Here is a 13780-nt window from a genome sequence, read left to right as displayed (position 1 = left end):
CCTGGCGTGGTGCAGCAGGGCCGTCCTGGGCGTGGGGACACGTCTTGCGTTCTGCACATCACCACGGACCTGCTCTGTGGGCTGTGGGGGCTGCCGACTCTGGGTAGTGAGGCCTGCCGACTCTGGGTAGTGAGGCCGGCACATTCCATTCATCCCATGAAAGGAATTATGGCATATTGTAAGCAGATGTCACTCTCTTTTTTCCAAGTCCAGTAAAACCTGTCCCAGTGGTCCCACGCCTCTCCCTCCCACCGACTCCAAGTGGAAAGGTCTCCGGGCCACCAGCAGCCTCTACATGGCTACCCGCCCTGTGAGCTGATCTGGGACCCTGCTGATCCAAGGGCACCCCAGGGTGCCTCCAGGAGGGCGAAGCAGCCTCAGACCCTGTCTCCTCCATCGAGAGATTTCTCGTTGGCCCATGACGCTGGTTTGAGGCCAGGAAAGCCAGGTCAGAACGACACAAACGGCCCAGGAGGGGCCTGGGGACGTAGGGCGAGCCGGCCACCTTCTGTTTGAACAAGAGAAACGCTTCTTACACCAGGCTTCTCAAGAAATGTTACTGCCCAAGTATTTTCACTGCAACTTTGAAGCTTATAAAAACCTTTAGGTTGGAGTTCCTTATTTACGGACTTCAAATGCTGGCAAAGTTTTCCTTGGCACAGATGTCCGGGCCGGTGAGATCAGAACCCACAGACTTTCATTCTGAAACAGAGACTGACAGTCTCAGTAGGTCTGGGAACGGCTGCAGGCGGGGGTCCACTCCCAGTTGCCCGCCCCCACCTCCCCACACGCTCACTGCTGATTCTGGCCTGGACACAGTTAGGGCCACCAGCCCCCTACGGGGAGGCCCCTGGAAACCTCGCGAGAAACGCCCGGAACCTGCCTCTAAAGGCACTGACGTCTCAGAAACGGGCTGACTGGCACTGAGAAGGTGGGCTCTTCAGCCAGACGCCTCTCCAGACTCTGGGCTGTGACGTCCGTGCAGCTCATTCCAATGGGGGATGGGAGTCTGGGGTCCTCTGCTGCCTTCGGGGCCCTCCCTTTGAGCCCCTCCCTGGCAGCAGCTGCTGTTCCTGCCACAGGACGCACGCAGCCCTCTGCCACTTGGCCGAGCCCACCCACCACAGGGCCAGGTGGCGGTTTCACGGCCCCCACGGGCTCATAGCCAGGACAGAAGGTTCCAGAAGCCAGTGGGCCCAAGTCTGGCCCTCAGCCCATCGCTGAGCCCGAGCCGGCAGCTCCTTGCACCTGGTGGCCTTCAGGAGCCACCAGGCCCAGCCCATCCCCAGACTTTTCCAGACGATAGTTCTCACGAGTGGGCACGGCGGCTTCAGGTTCCCCTCCTTTTCCCGCAGTCTGGCCCGTCCGCCGTGCTGCGCCGTCCAGGTTCTGTGGGTGGAGTGACTGCCCCCGTGCTATGTCACAGAAAGTTAGACCCGTGATACTCTTCCCAATTTGGAAATGCAAGTCGGAGGCTGTCCCTTCTGCAGCTTGTCCTTAACCATCCTGGGCCCCAACCAGAAAGTGCAGCCCCAAGCTGCGTGACCTCAGGCTTGGGTGTGACCCCAGCTCCGGTGGGACCCTAGCTCCAGTGTGACCTCAGTTCTGTGACCCCAGCACTGCGACCCCAGCTCCGGTGTGACCCCAGCTCCTGCGTGACCCCTGCCCGGGGCTGCAGAGTCACATGAGCTAGAGAGCATCGGGGCGGGGAGGGGTACTGTGCTGGGTGATTTCTCCTTCCCCCGGGGGCCCTTTGGGCTGCTGTGTTTTGGTGTTGGCCCAGTTCACAGCCCCAGACAGAAGCCCTTCCGTGACATCACGGTCTGGGCTCCCATTTGGTTACTGAACGTTGGCCTCTCGCGTGATGAAGCCGTGCCGTGGGGAGCCCTGGTGGCCAAGTGCTGTTCTGTGGGCCCAGGGGTCTCCGGCCCCTCCCCAGGTGCTTGCCCCCGGCCGGCAGGATGCCCGGCCTTCCCCTCTGACCTGCAGGGGAACCCCTCCTGGTCGGGCTGTCCCGTCCTGAGGGCGACCACAGGGGCCGGGACCAGCCCGCCGTCGTGTTTCGGGAAGTCTTGGGTCAACAGTTTGTGATAGAGCTCGCGGGGGTCTGGTTCTAACTGCATGTGACCTGTTGTTTCCGGTGGTCTGGCTGGAGGGGGTGCCCCCAAGGTGAGTCGGCCCCAGCGAGGACCTGCCAGCCAAGTCACCTGTCCCACCTAGGTTCTGTTTCCGTGGGTTATGCTTATGCTCACGGTGCTCTGTCCGCCCCACGGCCCTTCGCAGGAGTGGTTTTAGGCCGTGTGCGTGTACGTGTGAGTCTGCGTGTGAGGTGGCGCCTTCGTGGAGGAGGGTGTCCGGCGGGTCCCGATGTCCCTGGGGAGCGGTTGGGGTCGCCGCAGGGACCGGGGTCCGGGCTCAGGTGGCGTCTGTTCCTGCTCCCACGCACCACACCTTCACCCAGCACAGGTGCTCGGTGTTGAGTCCTTCCCGCTGGGTGCAGGGCCTGCTCCATCCAAACGCGGCACGGAGCCCCTCGTGTGAACTGTGGCTCACACGTGCCAGCCACGCCTGCTCTGGGGGCCCCCGACATGCGCGCGAGCCCCGAGCCACCCACCCGCCGTGTCCTGCTCGGTGGTCTGCCACGACCCCCACCCCTGGTCCTCACTGCCCTGGGCCTGCAGGGACCGGATCGTCCGCATGCGCCCCTCCCAGCACGGCCGGGGGCCCCCTCCTCACTGCAGGCTGGACACCTGCGCCCCAAAACGGCAAGAGCTTCTAACAGCAGGATTGGTGTATGGATGGACGAGTGGGACCAGAGTGAACTCAACACTGAGGGGATGGGGTACAGGGCAGCGAGTCCTGACCGCCAGCTGGCCTCAGCCCTGCGCTCCCCGGCCCCCACCCCTACACGCACAGGAGCTTGGGAACTCGGCCCCTCGCGTGGAGAAGGAGGGCCTCCTGTCTGCGTTCCCAGATTGATCTTGAAGGTCCGTGACACAATGGGACATTTTGCCAGCCTGTACACCGCGGCCTTTCTCTTGTCCTGTTTTTGTTCCCAGCCCCCACCCCAAATCTCCGTCTACCTGAATCTGGGTTTGAACGTGTTGCCCCACGTGCTCTGTGGAGCTGGGCACAGCGGGGCGTGCACCTGAGGCGAAGGCTCTGTGGCCTCGTTCCAGAGGACCCGTGGGCAGCGGTGTTTGCCTCCTGCCGGCTGATCCAGGGCCCCGGGGAGGGGGGGTCGGGGGGCTGGAAGCACGTGTTCACACAGATCCAGAGGGTGAGCACGGCGGGAAGGCCACGTCCAGCAAAGCACAGTCCACCGACTTCCTCCACCAGGAAAGGCCCCTCGAGAGGACGGCTGAAGGAACCCCCCAAGCGGCAAGCAGCCAGAGCCCTGACGTGTTTTATTTTTATTTTTTTATTTTAGAGAGAGAGAGAGACTGTGAACAGGGTAGAGGCGCAGAGGGAGAGAATCCCACGCAGGCTCCCCGCCCAGTGCAGAGCCCAAGGGGGACCTGAACTCACAAACACGAGATCAAGACCTGAGCCAGAATCAGGAGTCAACTGCACAACCGACTGAGCCCCCTGGGAGCCCCGGAGCCCTGAAGTGTCAACGACTGGTGCCACAGACCCGTCTCTGCACCTCCCTGCTGGAGGCCTGCCGGGTGCCAGGCGCTGTGGGGCTGCAGGTACACTGGGGGACACAAAGGGGACCTCGATTCCAGGAGACAGCAGTGGTGTGGGGCGCAGTTAAGTGGGAGGAACAGGGAAAAGTTCATCTAGAGAGTGACTTTGAGGGGAGGGTGCGTGATTGTCCTGAGCGACCAGGACATGGCCAGCATGTCTGGTGCACTCCAGAGGGACCAGGCCCAATGCTGGGTGGGAGAGCGGGGACATGGAGAGAAGTGGGGTGCCGGGAGTTTGGGGAGGAGGGGCCGCAGGGTGCTGGGGAGCAGGGGTGCAGGGTTTGGGCGGGAGCAGGTGCAGGCTCTGGAAGCAGAGGTGCAGGGGTTTGGGTGGGAGAAGGGGTGCAGGGGCTGGGGAGCAGGGGTGCAGGGTTTGGGTGGGAGCGGGTACAGGGGCTGGGGAGCAGGGTTGCAGGGTTTGGGTGGGAGCAGGTGCAGGTTCTGGAAGCAGGGATGCAGGGGTTTGGGTGGGAGAAGGGGTGCAGGGGCTGGGGAGCAGGGGTGCAGGGTTTGGGTGGGAGCAGGTGCAGGGGCTGGGGAGCAGGGGTGCAGGGTTTGGGTGGGAGCGGGTGCAGGGCCTGGGGAGCAGGGGTGCAGGGTTTGGGTGGGAGCGGGTGCAGGGGCTGGGGAGCAGGGGTGCAGGGTTTGGGTGGGAGCGGGTGCAGGGCCTGGGGAGCAGGGGTGCAGGGTTTGGGTGGGAGCGGGTGCAGGGGCTGGGGAGCAGGGGTGCAGGGTTTGGGTGGGAGCGGGTGCAGGGACTGGGGAGCAGGGGTGCAGGGTTTGGGTGGGAGCGGGTGCAGGGGCTGGGGAGCAGGGGTGCAGGGGCACAGGCCATGTGAGGAGCATAGTTGGGGGCATTGGAGGACTGACCTCAGGGCCCTGCAGACTCTGCGGAGGTAACATTGGCTCAGGATGGGGTCGCTCTGGTCATCCACCCAGAGCCACCTGGAAAACTGGACAAATGTGCAGAAGTTGGCTCTCCTCTGCCCTCCTGCTGCAGCTCCAGGGCCTGGGATGTCCCAGGCTCAAGGGTCCAGATGCTCTGGGTCCCAGCGCTGCCTCTGTCCCTTCCTGTGTCCTGGAACCTGGGGTCTCAGGGTGGGGTTGTGCAGGGGGTTCTGTGGACTGTTTAGGGCCCCTCTCAGGGTGGGGGTTGGAGAGGGCCATTGGCCCCCCAGCCGGGTGCACACAGGGCCCAGGCGTTCCACCGCAACTGTGCCTTAAAGCAGCAGTGACATCCAACACCCAGCCATGTGGGGCCAGAGCCCTGCTGTCCGATCCTGAGTGTATCGTGACCCTGAGCACGCCTGTGTGTTTTGTCAGAAATCCCGCGTCCTGGGACTCAGCCCGAGGAGGTGGTCAGAAGCTTGTGTGGTGTCCCTGTCACGGGCGGCATTGACCTCGCCCAGTGGAGCACGGCTGGCCGGTGGTGGTGTGGCCGTGTTCCGGAAGGTGCAGCCGCCAAATCTGCGATTTCCAAGAGTGTTCGTGCCGTGGAAGTCATGCCCTGTGAGAGCAGGCAAGGACGTGAGTGTGCGTGTGGACGTGCAACGGCGAGAGCCAATACTTCTGAGTGCTGCTGCGCGCAGGGCATGACGTCCTAGGGGACGTGCCATAGTCGTCAGGTGACGCGTGGGGTCTGGGTGGTCGGACGTGCCCTTGCTGACCTGGGCGTTTTCTGGGAATTGGCCCCTCACCCGGCGCCCAACCTCCAAGTGACAAGCCCCACACTGTTCGTGCTGCCCACGTGCCAGGCCTGGGCTCCAACCCGTGGCCGCGAGGGTTGACCTTTGCTTTAGCTGCCTGAGGTCGCTGTGCACTGACGTAGACACGTACACACACGTGCACACCTCTGTATACACACACACATGCACACCCACACACACGCTCTGTACACACACGTGCACATCCCTGCACACACAAGCACACACCTGTACACACACATGTACAGCCCTGCACACATACACCTCTGTACACACACCCATGCACACGCATCTGCACACACATGTGCACACCTCTGTAACACGTGTGCACACTCAGCACACACACGTGCACAGCTACGGACACACACAGACGTGCATACTCCTGTACACACACATGCACATCCCTGTGCGTGCACACATGTGCATACACGTGCACACTCATACACACGCATACCGCAGGAACATACACGTACGCATGCGTGGGTACACACCGCAGCTGCACCTGACCAGTTCTCCTTATTCTCAGTAACTTTAATGGATACAAATCTCCCTGAAAACAATCATAAAAATTCAAAGACGACCGACACCAGGCTGGAAGCCCGTGTTGCCCGGGACAGAGCATGTGACTCACAGCTAGTTCTGTGGTGCCTTAGTTGGGGAGTCAGGCCTCACCGTGTGCTGGGTTACAAACCACGCCTCCTCCTATTCCCGTGACACATTTTATTTTCTGTCAGCTTAAGCATTTGCTCGCACACATACATGGGAAACTGAGGCACGGGGTCGGGGACTGTCACGTGAACTCCCGTGTGTGTAGCATCTGCTGGGCGTGGAGCTCTGCCCACAGACCCGCGCCCTGGGTCTGGGTGGCACTGGGACTCCGTGTAAGTCACGCAGTGCCCTTGGATTGCCCCGCACGCCTCGACCGAGCCAGGGGCTCCAGAGGGCTGGGGAATCCACGTGCCGGGTCTGAGCCAGGATCTCGGGACCGATGAGCCCTGAAGCTGACTGACGGACTTGCACATGCAGCGTGGTCTCATCCTGGAGACGCGTGAAAGGGCAGGGCTGTGGATTATGAATACGTTTGTTCCGTCGCAGCAGCGATAATAAGGGTGCCCGGCGTTCACGTCTGGCGGGCTGCCCGTGCCCTGGAGGTGTGCCCAGGGGACCGTGCCGCTCTGTGGCCCGACACCCCGTGTCTGTTCCCGAGGGGCGTGTGTCTGTAGCCTCTGTCCTCTCTGATCTTCCCGGGGCCGTGGGCCTGCCCTCTGGGGCTCGCCATGTCCCACACGAGCTGCGCTCGCTGTCTCTTCACTCGCTAGGTGTGGGCGCCGTCCCCGGCCGGCCGTGGTGAGGGATGGAGACGTGGCTCCCCCCACAGCCCTCCCCTGTTCATGGGCCTGTGGTGACGGTGACCGGGAGCCTGGCACGGCCCTCTGGCTCCCGACGCTGCCTGGCACACGGGAACCGTTCCCTGACCCTCATGCCTCTGTGGGACCCTCCCTTGGGCCGTGTGCTGGCAGTCGCCGGGAAGCTGCGGGTGGGAGGGCTTCTGACCTGGAAACACACAACTTCGGTTCTGGCGAATTTTCCCGGGATTGCTGGCTGGTGCCACCTGCGTTCCATGGTCCTCACTCTCTGCTCCGGACTCCCGTTGGCCGAGCCCCGGCCCTTCCACCGGCCTCACGGTTCCCCACGCTTCCCTCCCTGTGTCTGGCCTTGCTGCGGAGCTGTACTTTCTGGCGGCTTCCCCAAACATCGCAGCCCACGGGCCCTTCCTTGGTTCCAGGCCTGCTCGTGTGTCGTCAGTGCCGTGTGACCGAGTGCGCCCGCGTCCTGCCCGCGGTGCCTCTCGGAGGACAGGAAACGGGGCCTCGTGTGCAGGCTGCGCATACCGGGGGCCCCCTGGCCCAGAGACCAGGTTTCAGTCTCTCTGCAGAACAACCCGGGTCCACCCGGGGAAGGGGGAGGCGGCCCCCCGTGTGGATGTGGGGAGAAGATTCTCGAACTGGGTGGCGCCCACGGGGCCGGAGCTCCCGGCTCCCGGGCTCTGGATCAGGCCCGCCTTGGCTTCCCTCTCCGCCGACTCAAGTCCCCCCGTGCTCTGGTCTGTCTGTTTTTCGTTCTGCTGCCTGCTCTGGTTTGTTTTACAGAATGTTTGTGCTGATTTCTACAAAAGTAGGTGTGCTTTCCCACTGCACCTCACCCTGGCTGGGTTAGTGCCAACGACACCAGTTCTCATTCTTTACGACACCCCGGACCAGGTATGTGATGAAAACAAAACGTCCGTCTGCCACACTCTTTGTTGTTTCAGCCACCCGTGGAGTGGGGGCGGGTCCTCAGCACTCCCTGGGGCTCGGGAGAAAGTGCACACGTGTGCCCTGTTTGTGTCTGGGTGCTCCCAGCGTGGAGAACGCGGCAAACGCCTCCCACCGGTTTCCGCCGGACGATGGGACCTCAGGCCGTGTGGATCTGTCCTTCGTGTTTTCACGTTTGTCCCAGGCAGCTTCTGCTCTGGGACCGTGAGGGTGTGGCCGGCCTGTTCCTGCCTCTCTTCAGAAGCGGGCGGGCCGTCTGAGGTCTGGGCTCGGTAAGCGGGAGACAGAAGCGGGAGAAGACCCTTGCATTTCCAGATGTCACGACCAGGCTGACCTCCTGCAGCCAAACAGGTGTGGGCTCCTTGCAGGCTGGGGCCCTGAGGTGCGACGGCCTGAGCACGGCCTGGTACTCTGGACAGCTCGCGGGAGACCCGCTGCCCCTGGTGACCCCGGCGTAGCTGCGTCTACCCCTCCTCGGGCTCTGTGCGTCCCTCCGGCACCCCCCTGCCGGACATTGTCCTGGTGCCCGGCTCCTCCGCCCCTGCCAGCGGGTCCCTTGTCCTCCAGGCCAGGGCACGTCAAGCAGAAGAGAGGGGGGAATCTGCATGTAGAGGTCCGGCCCCAGACTGACACCCGCTTATTTGGGCGTCGGGGGTGAGCGTCTCAACTGGACGGTCACTGCACTCGTTCCTTGGAAATCGACCGTCTCCTGGTTGCCGGTGTCGCCTCTGCACGTCCAGATGGCCGTCGCTGGACCCGACGAGCCCGTCAGGCCGGCTTCATGTCCGGCAGGATGTCCCCGAGTGGGCATCCAGCTGGCATCTGCCTGTTAGGAGCCCTTAAACACAGGCTTCTCCCAAATGCAGATTCCAAATGTGGGTGGAAAGCTCCAGTGACTTCCTGACGGCGGTGGCCACGAGCGTGATGTGGGTATACTTAGCACCGGGTGACAGCTCCCTTCCCGGGAAGACAGCCGTGGGCGCTAATAGGTGCCAGCTGTTGGTCTGAACGTCTGTTGTGTTGATACGTTTCAGAGACCATGCTTACATCCTGTGAATAACAAAACACGAGTAGAAACACCCCTTGCTTCTAAAGAACTTTACAGACCCCCCTCTGCTGGACTCTGCCTAAGAGGCTTTGTCCACCTGAGGAGGACTTCAGGGGGGTGGGAAGGACCAGACTTTACAGAGGCCAGTTTGTTAAGCAGTTTAAATCAGGTCTGATTCCAGAAGGGGCTAGTGATGGAGCTTATCGAGTAAAATGCATAAAATTACGAGGGGAAGACGAAAACTCCCCACCAGAGACAGCAGGAGGTGGAACCCACGTCCAAGGGGAAACACGGAGCAGATCTGTGGCCCCCAGGACATGTGCGTGGACTGAGACTCGGGGGAGAAGGCCGGCAGCCCGTCATCGTGCCCGAGAGGGAGCCCCTCCTGGGGCCCAGGCTTCACCCTGACCGACTATGGGGCCGGGGCTGCGGGACGCAGAGCCCCCCAGAAAGCGCTGTCTTGGGGAGAAGGCCAGGGGGTGCATGTCTGCTCTGCTCTCCGGAGCAGGGGGCGTGGACGGGGGGGGCCCTGACGCACCTTCCTAGGCGGCCGGGGCCCCAGCAGGGATTTGTGTCGATTTTCTCCGCGTTTTGTAATGGGACGCTGCCACGTGCACCTGCGGACGTGGCCGCAAACAGCTCGGGCTCAGTCTTGGCTCCGGGTAAGAAACCTCCGATGGAGCCTGGTGCTGCAGTCAGGATCAAAGCAGCCCCACCAGTCACCGTGCCGGGGGCAGGGCTTGAGTCGGTGTGGAGTTTATTTCGGCAAACGCTACCTTCTGTATTAATTTTCCGAATCGTCTCTGTACCACTTACTGAAGAACTCATTGTCCCGCTGTCACCTGTGTGACGTCTACACATGTTCGGGTCTGACACAGGGCCATCCTGCCCCTTCCGCCCGCCTGCCCCCCAGCTTGTCCCTCACCGTTTCGACGTTCTGAACCTTTCAATATACTGGCAGCACAAGCCCTTCCTATAATGGAAGTTTTTGTTTGGTTTTGCCTTTCTTGTACTTTTCCAAGAAGAAAAGCTCGGAGGCGCGGGAAGGAACCCCGTCTTGTCTCGCTCACCGTCTCCCGGCTGTGAGTGTGCGGCACCTGTGAGCGTGGCCGAAACATGACTGGAAATTGCTCGTCAGCAGAACCCAGGCCCCGAGTCAACGGGCGGGAGGGTCTCGGTGGGGGCCTTCCCTGTCCAGACACCCGGCCTCGTGTCCCTGCACCTGCGAGGGTTTCCACAAGAATACGGAAGGGGAGACTTCTGGTTTTTCTCTGAAAGGGGAAGCTTGGATCAATCCTGAGTATTTTCGGTCCGTTTATTGTTTCTGCTTTCTCCAGAAATAGCTCTCCGCTGGTGAGACATGTCAGTGTCACAGACTGAACACTCACCCAGGGAAGCCCCTCGTGGCCCAGACGCCTTCCCTCGGGTTCTACATTTTTAATCAAAGGCTCCTTCACAAGGAAATGAATTAGGAATTTACAAAGCTGGTTGCTGGCCCCTGGGACCGTAGCTGGGACACCTGTTTGCTCTCAAAACCAGAACGTTGTTGTTATTTTCAATATTGTCTTTAATGCAGAAGCTTAGGTTCAGACAGGAGTCTCAGGACATGGCTTTTCCCCGGTGGGCGCTCAGTCCCGAGTGCCGTGGGCAGTGGTTTACAAGCCGTAAGTTAGCAAATCTTTACGAGACATCGTGGAAGAAATTCCCTCGCATAGTGCCATTCAGGGCTCATTTGGCCTATGTAGGATTTTCAAGGCAGTACGAAATTAATTCTAACTTTCAACTTCTACCCAGCTGTATCATGAGGTCGATTCAAACACACTCATAATAATCTAATCAGGAGATCTGTTGGCTCCTAAAGCTGATAGGTCCAGAGGACCTTCAGGGACGGTTTGATCCAACAGCTCAGTGGTGACTTCAGACAATTGTAAATATCTCTGTTCTACCTCATCCTGAGGCTGGTTCCACCTGCCATCATGAGGCGCTTTCTGGCAGGAATGGTGCGTGAGAGTGAGGGTCTTCCTATGCCCATATCGGACCGGTGCCCCACAGGACTAACTTCAGGCCGCCTCACCCGGGGACAGTACTGTGCTAGAGGGTACCCTTGAGGTTGGGCGGTTTGGTCTTCCCACATGTCACAGGTCACAGGCATCAGCGTCTCCTGTGAGCACAGGATCTGGGCAGGTCCCCTCTCGTCCTTGACACGCTATTCTCACGCTCCCAGCCTCAGACCGGGGTCTCGCCCTCAGAGCCGATAAAATCTGAGAAAGACACAGGGCAGGGGCATAGGAAACCCCTTCCTCTTCTGTGTACAGGTGATTGTAGAAAATTCTGGAGAATTCTAGAAAGCAAGGCCTTCCCGTTTCCAGTGCTTGGTTTATTGGTACTTGGATTTAGGACACGGTTTTGACTCCTGCTTTGGCAAGGTGGATTTCTCCCCACAGCCCCAACAGGAGGGCGTCACTAAGAGGTCCCCCAAGAGGGTGTGCGACTCAATCCATCCATGTGAACAGCAGCTTATATTTGGATGTGGTTCCCTTACTCGAAGAAGGACTGACAGGACAGAAGCACCATCTGCCATTGTGACACTGACTCTCCCCCTCCCCCCTCCTCCCTCCCTGACGAGTGCCCAGATGGACCGGTTTGGCACAGGCAGAGTTGGGGTGTCAGGGGGCTCCCGGGACAGGGCCTCCACTTTGAGTCACTTGGAGGCACTGACCCGAGAGACCCTTGGGGGACAACACAGCTTCTTGCTGGGACCATGGTGCCCACCCCAGGGTGGTCTTGCCCCCAGGGCACGAGGCAGAGTGGGGTCAGAGCAGCTGGGTGGGCAGGGGAGACGTGCAGGAAGGGGGGTGGGTGTGGAGAAAGCGGCATCAGCCGCGTGGGGGTCCCACCCAACCGCAGGTGCAGGGTCAGCACAGGCGCAGGGGCAGGTGGCCTCTGTGTGGCCTCCCCTTCCCTCCAAACCCAGGCTGGGACCCGCTCAGACCGCACCTGCTGCCCGAGGCCCCTGCCAGCGTCTCGCCCTCTGCAGAGAGCCGGGCGCCCACCCACTTCTGCCCAAGGTCCTGGAGGCCACACCCCTCAACACCCCAGCCCATCAGCACCGCGTTTGCTGCCCCCTTGCCGTGGCCGGGGCTGGAAGCGTTCCGTGTCTGATGCACACGTCTGCTTGGACACGTCCTCTCTGTGGTTACCCGCGGCTCCCCCGGGAGCACGAGGCGATGAGGATGCCCTGGGGGCGGAGGGCCCTGGGCCGAGACCTGGGAGAGGGGGCAACTGGGTCCCCGCGAGGCTCCCGCCCGGTGGCTCATTTGGCTCCCTGGCCCCAGGCCGCGGGGACCCACAGCCAGCGCCTTCAGCTTTTGTTTCGTGTTTTATCTCTGCCGCCGCTTGGGACTGTGTGGATGCTGTTTTCACGCTCAGCACCTGGTCCATTAGTACTTGGATTTAGGAAAGGATATGTGGCTCGTGAGCCCTTTACAGGAGCCAGAGAGCACGTGGAGGCCCCAGCGAAGGCACCCCACCTGTGCCTTTGTCCCCAGCTCCGCGGCGTGGGGGTGTCGGTCAGCTTCACACGTTCTTGCCCAGAGACGTGCGAGCCCATTTCGTGTCTGCGGAGGCACAGTGCACGGACTAAGGAGGGTCCCTTGTTAATTAATGTGTAAGCAACACGGGACACAAGTTCATTTTACATTTGTGCCAGGGTCATAATTTTACCTCTAAAAAATCTATCCTTTAACAAAACTCAGAAACATTTTAGGTGTTAAGGTACAAATGTTTGCAGGGTCCCCTTGCGAACTCCGTCAGGCTGTGCACTTTGCATGTGTCTGTCTTTCTGTACACACAGAATTTCCATATGCTGCTGGGTGCGCCCCCACTATGGAGTCAGTATTCGGGGCCTTCAACACCCTGGCTCACCCAACCCTCTCCTGATCCTGGGGCGCCTCCTCCAAACTCAGGGGCAGAGCAGCCCCCCCGCCAACTTGTTCCCCATCACAAACCCTGACCCCCCAGCTTGCCCACCTTGTACTCACCTGTGCCCCCAGGATCTGGGACCTGGTCCCGGTAAAGATGACCAGGACCGTAACCCTCCTTTGCCGAGAGCGGGCGTCCCGTGACGCTCTGGTCACCGATGGTGGCACACCCGTGGGAGGGAGCCACGACGCACACGCACAAAGTGCTGCCCGGCCGGTGACGTGCGTGGAGGCGTGAACGTCCTCACGCAGCAGAGCTGAGAACTGGGTCTGATAAAGAGAAAGACATTGGACGGGGCTGGAAGTGTCTAACTTCGTCCCATGCATTATCCCCAAGGCTTTTCGCCTTCTTTCTCTTGGGAGTGCTGGTGGAGCCCTCAGCACAACCAAGTCATCGGGCGTGAGAGATAATCACGTGTTAACTCTGTAAAATATAATGATGGGTCTCGACGTTGGAAAGTTACCTTAGGTTCAGTCTATATGTAGTTTTTATTTTAAAAGTATCGGTGACAAGATACAAGCCATTTTCATGGCTTTGAATAAAATCTCTATTATGTGAGTTACACGCCAGACATCTCAGAAGCAAGAGATTTAGTTGAGGGAATTTGAAACATAATTTTGTACAAGTAACCCGCCTTGCCCGGTTTAGACAGAATGTATCAATACATTATCTAAAAGCCTCAGTTGAGAAATATTTCCACATTTCTCTGCTCTTGGTGGAGTATAATTTGCCCTGAATTGTCGTACGGGGCTCCAGATTTCACAAGAGCCCTGCCCATGCACACGCACATGCACGTGCACATCCACACCCACACCCACACCCCCACCCACGTGACCTGTGCACACTCACGTTCACACACACACATGCCCCACTCAGGGGAGGTGGCCTCTGCCATTGCGAGCACGAGGAAGGCCATGAGGGGCCAGCCAGCTTGGGGCTTGGTGACCCTCCCTGACTTTCCTCTGGCCACCAGCTATGATGGGTACCAGAGGCCAGCGGGGAGGGGGAGGGGGAGGGGGGCTCGCCTTGTGGCAGTAGGTGACG

Source organism: Acinonyx jubatus, chromosome D3 (assembly GCF_027475565.1).
Source record: "Acinonyx jubatus isolate Ajub_Pintada_27869175 chromosome D3, VMU_Ajub_asm_v1.0, whole genome shotgun sequence".
In the NCBI taxonomy this organism is placed as follows: domain Eukaryota; kingdom Metazoa; phylum Chordata; class Mammalia; order Carnivora; family Felidae; genus Acinonyx; species Acinonyx jubatus.
Note: the sequence above shows the minus strand (reverse complement) of the source record.